At 49.1% G+C, this 7408-nt stretch overlaps 1 pseudogene; it reads left to right on the top strand.

Moving 5' to 3' along the window:
* LOC141042934 (uncharacterized) overlaps positions 1-5341 on the top strand; it is a 29784-nt pseudogene extending 24443 nt beyond the window's left edge.
* The last annotated feature ends 2067 nt before the right edge of the window (positions 5342-7408 follow it).

Here is a 7408-nt window from a genome sequence, read left to right on the forward strand (position 1 = left end):
CATGGGCTACCTGAAGCTATCGTCTCCGACAGAGATCCAGTATTCACTAGTAGTTTCTGGCGCGAGCTGTTCAAGACAATTGGCACCGAACTCAACATGAGCACGCCGTACCACCCGCAAACTGACGGGCAAACGGAGCGCGTCAACCAGTGCTTGGAAATTTATCTCCGGTGCTTCACACACGCCAACCCACGCAAGTGGCATCAGTACTTGGCCCTTGCAGAGTTCTGGTACAACTCCAGCTTCCATTCTGCACTGAACACTTCCCCCTTTGTCGCGCTCTACGGCCACGAGCCTCGCCATTGGGGAATTGAAGCTGCTTCCACTTGCAAGATTCCACAGCTCCAAGACTGGCTAGAAGAACGAAAGCACATGCAACAGGTCATCTCGGAGCACCTCCACCGCGCTCGCAATATCATGAAGGCCCAGGCGGACAAGAAGCGCACCGAGCGCTCCTTCCAGGTGGGCGATTCTGTCTTTGTCAAGCTACAACCTTACGTCCAAACAACAGTGGTACGCCGCTCCAACTACAAGCTCTCCTTCCGCTACTTCGGCCCCTACAAGATCATCCGCGTCATCAACCCCGTCGCCTACGAACTCGAGCTACCCGCCGGCGCCAAGGTCCACCCCGTCTTCCACGTGTCTCAACTTCGCCGAGCTCTCTCCCCCACCACCCAGGTCGAGACGGTGCTACCAGTACCCACAGACGAGCCATTGAAGCCGGTGGAGATCATCGACACAAGATGGCGCCAAACCCCGCAAGGCCGGCGAGAACAACTACTCGTGCGCTGGTCCGACCCGTCAATCATGGACGCCACATGGGAGGACGCCAAGGCCACGCGCGAACGCTACCCCACACTGCTGGCTTGGGGGCAAGCCACTTCTCAAAGAGGGGGGGATGTCAGCGCCACGACGAGTAAGCAGAGCAAGGGAGCCGCTGCCATGACGACAGGAGACCAGAGCACTACCATGGCAGCGAAACAGGCCCAAGACGGCTACATGGCGAGAAGGATGTCCAGCAGGCCCAAGAGAATCATTCAGCCCAACAGAAGGTTCATCGGGCCCGGCTGGACCCGCTGACCGCGTCGCCACCAGCTACTTAGTCCGGAAGCATCGATTGGATCGGCATCCATAGGGATCAGGCAAAGGACGGCGGCTCTCTCTTCCTCACCTACTTTCCCCTTCCTTCCTTCCCCCGCAAGAACACCATCGATGTATGAACTGAGTTGAATTCTTGAGAGTGTAATAGATCGATCCGGTACCTTAACAACCATCAAAAGAGATTTGTATCACCATACGTGGCTAGCAGGTTAGAATTGCCCATAAAGGTAACGTGCAAACACTATTTTGATTATCTATAGATACATCAGTAATCACAAATAGAAGATATGTTGAACGACAAAATAGATTATCAAAGCCATACCATCAAAGGAGATTGGTGGAAGCTAATTTCTTGACATATCTTCAAGAAAATCAGTGCAATCCTGCTAACAAAATTGAGGAACTGGAGTTACCTTAAGTAACACGATCGACACAATATGCTAGAGAAGATTGGAATAGTCGGTAGCCCAATCTGCAACTTGAGGTTGAGGTTGTGCGCCATGGAGAAGATGGTCATCATGCGGTAATTGACGGGGTGGGCCTTCACGGGCTAGAACCTGCACATGATGGCTAGCGACATCTTCATCTGCAGGTACACCATCTGTTTGCCAAGGTAGATTGCGGCCCCGCCTTGAACAACGACGTGTTGTGGAGTGCCGTCGTCGCCGATCCATCGATCTGGCCAGAAGCTAGCGACGTCGACGGGCTTCATCAGAACAATGCGAGCACGTTCAGAGCAACCGTGGCGGCGGCCCCCGCGGGACCCACGGCTGCGCCGGCAGGGACGGTGCCTCCCGTCGTCGAGCCCCCCGTGACCGTGATGGTGATGGTGGTCGGGACGCTGTCGTCGTTGCGCAGGGAGTTGCCGCCGAGAAGGTGCCGTACTCGTAGCCGCTCTTCCTGTGAGCAGGCGTCGTAGCCGATCTTCTCACGGGCGCGCACCATGGTGTCGTCCGGGTCCGGGAGCACGCTTCCCTCGATGGGAGAGAGCCACCAAGAATTTGTGAGGGTCGGCCCGTGAGGGAGAAAGATGCCCGTGGTCAGCCTATGGTGGGTCTTCGCGGTGGTAACTGAACGCTGCTGGGCTCCACCTGTAAGCCGATGAGGAAACGCTGATGTGGCTAGGTTGGTGATGTGGATGGCCTGCACGTGAAGAGAATTAGTTTAGTGGGGATGAACTACTTAGGTATTATAGATTTGGCAGATGTCAATGAGCTTCCATAGCATGCAGTGCTCTGCTGACTTGCTGAGTACGCAGTCTGCAGCTAGGACCTCCACGGGACAATAGTTAGCCCACTGTATTGTGTGTTTTTGGTCCACTTGCACTCATAGTTCTTCCACGAAACAGAAGCTTCCCACTGTGGCTCTATGCATGATAAATAGAATGCAGTAGCCAGTAATTGCATGTGACGGTAATTAGTCATGATCTCATTGAGTTTCTGCATTAAATTTCCATCGTTCATGTCAAATGCCTAAGCATGAAGCCTGTCTGTCTGTACATAGCTACAAAACAGCTGGACAAACACGCAACATCGGTCAGAGCAAATTGAAATTTTAGCAGTGTAATCTGGCTGCCATATTGATCCTTGATTTTTTTTTGACTTGCATATTGATCCTTGCTTTTGAAACTTTAGACATAGATCAGTTGAGGAGCTACAACTATTTGTCAGGCTCTACCCACAAAAGAACTGTCAGTCAGGCTGATGCTTTGACGCTTTGTGCGTACTACATGCATGCTCGCTGTATATCTACGCCTCCGAGGAGCTCATGCGACCGTACCTGGCTACGAAAGTGTATTCGTGCATGATGGCCACGCGGATGTGCAACGTGCATCTTGTAGCGTGGCAGCTTCCATCGGCCCATCGCCATGTGAACTTTACCCCCGGGGTGAACATAATGCACGCTGACCTGCACCTTGATACTCTATGGCTTCACTCACACAGCATGCCGGTTGCCAAACTGGGTTCGATTGCGGCGCCCTTGTCCATGCACTATCGTGGCTGGCCAGGTTCAACGATGGCAGCCTGCTCCGTGGGTCGGCGTGGCATGCTCTGACCGGGTTCGATGGCGGCAGCCTCTTCTGTGCTCTCGTCCCCGTCAACCGTCGGCACCCTCGTACATGTCAGCTGCACCAGCCCCTCACAGTGTCGGATGTAGTATGGCATGGACGCCCTTGCGGTTCATGTTCTCCACGGTGGTAGAATCCTTCCGCCCGTCGGCATCAGCCATGTACTCTGGTTGTGTTGAATCCGGATGAAGGCGTGGGACGCGACTCCCGACCAGACCAGACGAATGATGAGCGACTTGGCGAGGGTGCAACCATCGACGATGAGCACGGAGACCTTACATCCATGGATGGGGTTCAGTCGTGCATCAGATCGATCCAGCCTACTTCGCTGGGCCCGACCTCGCCTGTGAAGCGCCCGTCTCCTTGCCGCAGCACGGAGGATGGGCTGGATCGGGTCTGGTCTGCTTTGTCGTGCCTGACCTGACCTTGGCAGCGTCCATCTCCTTGCCATGTCAGGGAGCAGGGGGCTGGATCAAGAGAGGTGCGCGACGTACGGCATGGGACGACGTACGAAACGGACGTCATGGTCGAAGAGAGGAAGGCTGCTGCCGATGGATTCATTGGGATGCCGGTGAGGGAGATGTCGACCAGCCGGCGGCAGCAGCTGCAGCATCCGCGGCAGCGAGGGGCGGACGTGCGTAAGACGGTGCTATGTCTTTGTGGGAGGAGGGGCTCCCGGACGCTCACAGGAGAGGCGACGGCGGTCGATGTAGTTCCCGATGGGATAGGCCTTGACATACACCTCATTGTGACCTCGTCCGCCGCTCCCCCGCTTCCCGCGGGATTCACCCGTCCCCTCCTCTCTATCTAAGGGCATGTACAGTTGTTGATAAGATACTTATCTTAAGTCTTGCATGAAATTTAGAGACGACAAAAAAAGTCTACAATGGGTTATCTCTTAGTCTTATCTTCAATAACTAGTCATTTCTAAAAATATGGTGAGACACATTGTGCTAAGAGATCATCTCTTGTCTCTGAGAAGACAAGCCTTTTCTTATGAGTTCTCTCTCCTCCACTTCATCATCTATCCTACGTGGCACACCTGAGATATAGCACCATCGTACATGCCCTAAAATCTGAGGCGTTAGTTAAGACAGATTCCAAGTCAAGTCAGGGTCCACAAATTGAGTTGAGGAAACTGCGTTTGGACGAAAAAAATAATACAGAAGACGTGCATGCGGACCACAGAAACCGGTGCAATCTATGAGATTGCAGGAGGAAAAACCGACCGGGTGAGGTGGACCGATGAAATTAACGGACGAAATTACGGTGGTAAGAAGCAATAGCCTCTTTATTAATAGGTATAGATATAGATATAGATTAGTACCAACGATGACATAGCAGCCATGTGGTATCCACGTCATCCGAAAGCACTTGTGGAACCACTCTAAGGTCAAATGTGGACTGTTTGAATAGTTCAATGTTGCGTTTCAAATGGTTTTGGAGTTCAGGGTTGAAAAGTAAACTTTTGCCTTCCTTGAGCGTTGATAAGTGGACCTTTTCTTTTAAATAATGTGATCATGGTGATTCTTCACCATGCATCCGATGCTACAATCAAGTTTGCCATCCGATTCAAATGGAGCAACGAGAAAAAAACATTTATACTCTAAAGTGTTGCCAAAGATTGTGTTATTTATGATATGCTAAATTTCTTGATTTGCCGGCCAAGATTGTAATAAATTTTCATTTGCCCCTTGCTAATGACAGGACCAAGAACCAGTAACAGGAGCTCTACATATCAACCAGTCACCACAGACCCATTTTCCTCTTCGCCTGATCCCAATGACCAAGATGAAAACCTAGACATACTCGGCGATGATGACAATGGCTCACCCAATAATATGGCCTCAGCACAAGGGACGTCTTATCACGGTTTTGACATCAACTTACCAAATCAGCTCGACATGGATGATGAGGTTGCTGATGTTGATGTAAATGACGAAGCTGAGGAGGGACTTAATGCAGCTGAGGCGCTGCGAGCTCAAGTCAATGCAGAAGGACGGCAGGTGGAGCAGGCCACCTCTAGTTCAAGTGGAAGCAGCAGCGGCAGCGGGAGCGGAAGCGGGAGCGGCAGCAGCACCAGTGGTAGTGACGGCAGTGATGGCGATTCACCCAGCTCCGGAGGGGATGTTGATATATGAGTTTGGTTTCAGGCTGCTGACCTAAATTGCTGTCTATTTTTTTCATGAATACGCAAAGATTGCCTATCATTCCATTGATAGGTAGAAAAAGAGTTATGGTACAAGTGTGCTACTTTTGCGGCTGTACACATCTAGCTGGCGACGACAAGAGAGCAAGCGAGCCGTACACATCTTGCTGTCTATGAATAACATTCAGATTCCTCCGACCCATATTTCTACTTTGTGCTAAACCAGTGTCAATTAATAATTAATATGGACAGGAGGGAGCAGATCATTACTAAAGGAGGTGCGACCGATGCTTCACTTGTACTTTTTTTTATGAGGGATACTACTACGATACCTGCTTCACTCTTACGATACCAGTACTTTTTTCGTCCTATAATGTAAGAACGTTTTTATGTTAGTATAGTGTCAAAGACGTTCTTATATAAGAGAGCAGTAACTACTACCTCCTTTTCGGTTTAGACTAGTCATAATAAGTAGTTATTTAGACTAGTAACATGCATATATTACTAGGCTATGTTATTACCTTTATAGTAGGAAGTAACATATGTGTGGTGTCATGCAACACTTCATTTATTAGGTTGTAGATTCATCTTATCTTGGTATGTGTGATGTTACAGTAACTAGCTATGTTGTCACATGCCTTTTTTTTCATTAATAGGGCTCAATTTAAAAATCTCATCAACCAAGGTAGATGATGAGTGATGTAATAATTTTTGTAGTTTGTAAAAGCACTTAATTGATGTACTCGTTTTCTTTAAAGAATTGTGCTTACTAATGCATTAATTGCAATGCATGTATGCATGAAATAATGCATTGGTCAATTTTCTCTTAATCTTTGCATGCAATGAATTAATGTATCTTAAAATTTGAACATGTTATGAGGAACAATCAAATTGCGACTTACAAAACGAGAACCTAGAATTTTGAGATAAGCCCTATAAACCGAAAAACCGAAAAGGAGTGAGTATATCTAAGTTACATTATCGCTGGGTTGGACAACTGTGCTATCATTTATTTGTAACCTCATCGAATGTAGGTCTTCATTGAAATATATGTAAATCAACAATAATCTTTTAATAAAAATTTGAAGCTAAACTCAGTTTTTATGACATGGTCAAGAAAAGAATTTCGATAGTTCAAACAGAGGGCTTCAATGATTTAAACAAAGGGCTTCATGCAAAGCACACAGACACGATTGAAGCGCATGATTTTAATAATTTGAACACGAAACCATAGTTTGCCGTAACAAGTCAGCTTATTGGGTCAATGTTAGGGCATGCCCTTGATAAAAATGTTATACTCGTATCCTTACCCATGACTTGGGTAGGGTTTGGACGCAACTCATGGACATGAAATGAGTGCATATATTGCCTAGCAAGTGACTATTTTTTTTCTAATCTTGAGATGGAATTGTAGTACCTTAAGAGCATCTCTAGTTGCCCAAAGAAAAAAACACAATTTTTTTGCATCCTTCGACGAACAATATATGAGCTCCAACGACTGCCCTAAACGCAAAAATATGTGGTCCCATTTTAGGGCTGCCCAAAAACCAGTCGCAAGTGATGTATATTTGCATCACCCGATTGCGTGCCCAAACACATGAGCTCCAACAGCTGTCCTAAACGCAAAAATATGTGGTCCCGTTTTAGGGTTGCCCAAAAACCAGTCCCAAGTGATGTATATTTGCATCACGCGGTTGTGTGCCCAAACACAAAACCGGCTGCCGACCCGCGACCTCGTGGCTGAAACTTCCAGCCGCAGCCGCGTACGTGTCTGCTTCCCCTTTCGCCGCGCCGTCTTTGCCAAATCTCCTGACTTTTAGTCATGGCATCGTCGTCGCCAAATTTGCAGGCTTACGACCACCGTCTGCCGCGGCACGCTACGTCGTCGCAGATCCAACACCCCATGCCTCTCTCCGGTTGGTGCATCCCTCACATCGCCACCACGTAACTCGCAGCCCGCCGCCTCCACCGCCATGAAATCCGGTCGCCTGCGCCCTCGCCGTCACCAAATCCATCGCCGTCGACCCTCACGCCGCAAATCGACCGCCACCTCTCCTCTCTCCGACCATCGGGAACTTCTGTTGCCGGGA

The sequence above is a fragment of the Aegilops tauschii genome, chromosome 3 (genome assembly GCF_002575655.3).
Source record: "Aegilops tauschii subsp. strangulata cultivar AL8/78 chromosome 3, Aet v6.0, whole genome shotgun sequence".
Classification (NCBI taxonomy): domain Eukaryota; kingdom Viridiplantae; phylum Streptophyta; class Magnoliopsida; order Poales; family Poaceae; genus Aegilops; species Aegilops tauschii.